The sequence below is a fragment of the Suricata suricatta genome, chromosome 7 (genome assembly GCF_006229205.1).
Source record: "Suricata suricatta isolate VVHF042 chromosome 7, meerkat_22Aug2017_6uvM2_HiC, whole genome shotgun sequence".
Taxonomy (NCBI): Eukaryota; Metazoa; Chordata; class Mammalia; order Carnivora; family Herpestidae; genus Suricata; species Suricata suricatta.
In genome coordinates, this window is record NC_043706.1 from 2,868,688 (window position 1) to 2,870,196 (window position 1,509).

Below are 1,509 nucleotides of genomic sequence, written 5' to 3' on the forward strand. Positions count from 1 at the left end.
GCCCCCCCCCCCCCCCCCCCCCAGCACACCTAGCTCACACTTCGCAGTTACCTCTGGTGATAGCTCTCTTCCTGGACCAGACAGAGTCACATCCTTGTAGGCAAGAGGGGGAGGTAAAAAGCCCTGAGTATTTGGGGCCTAGTTGTCTTCAGCTCAAAATAATCCACACGTCGAAGTGACTCATGCTAGATTTGTTCTGAACCCTGTCACAAAATCCACATCAATAATTAAAACAGCAGATTTTATTATTAAAAATGGAAAGAACTCCTAAGCGTTCCTTGGAGCTGTATTATTCTACTTGCCGTTTGTAATGCTAAGAGAAATAGCTGTTTAAAATTTATAAGTTCAATTAATGCAGGTGACCCCTTAAGAGGGACACCCACAGGTCCTCTGACGTCAAATCATCGGAAGTTCCAAAGAAACGTATTTAAAGCTCCCATTTACCCCTTACTTGGGGTTGCTGTGGTCGCTGATTCTAGGGGATCTTTCCTGGGAACACAGTTCAGATTTCACAAGACATACAACTCTTACAAGAGACCCAGGACATAAATTTATGCGTACAGACTAGAAACTTTAGCTTTTTAAAAGGATATTCGTGAGGAAATAGTAAGCATGACCGGATGTGCACTTCGGCAGAGAGGATTCAAGGACGCTCCCAGGCGGTAACGTGCGAGAGGGGCTTGCTGGTGGCTGACAGCAGCCAGAACAGGCCTTAGGACGCACTGGCTGCCGACCCGTTAAGGTGAAAATCGGACTTACAGCGTCCACCTGTCTCGCTGATTGCTAGGACGCATGGTCTCCCGGATGTAATCCCACGCCGTCTTCACTTCGTCTGTGTACGATTATGAAATGCATCCTCTGCCTGAAGCCACTTGAAACCAGGAGTCTACCAGCTTGCAGGACTAACGTGAGACCATTTAGGAGAGGGAGTCTTATTAAGGAAGATTCAACGTAATTATTAAAGAGGACAGGCCAGTCACAGGATGCCGAGTTCGGGTTCCACATAGACATTCGATCCTGCGGAAGAATCAAGGACACTCAAGTTTTACTCTCCCGGGTTCCTTAAAGCAAAGAGGTCTTTTTCTTCCTGCAAGGTGACTTCTTTTAGTTCAAGGACTCTTGGGTCATGTGCCAGGTTTACAAGTACTTTAGCGAAGCTTTTTGATTTTACAGATCTGTCACTATTCAATACCTGCTTTGCCAATGGAATGCGAATGCACAGCTCATTTTCTTGACTAAGTGGGTGGCTCTAAAAAGAGCCTTTTGGTTCAGACAGGAGACTTGAGCTGCAAAATAGGCTGTATTTCTATTTGCCCTTGGCCTTGTGGTGGCTCTCGGTCTTCTTGGGCAGCAGCACGGCCTGGATGTTGGGCAGCACGCCGCCCTGCGCGATGGTGACGCGGCCCAGCAGCTTGTTGAGCTCCTCGTCGTTGCGGATGGCCAGCTGCAGGTGGCGCGGGATGATGCGCGTCTTCTTGTTGTCGCGGGCCGCGTTGCCCGCCAGCTCCA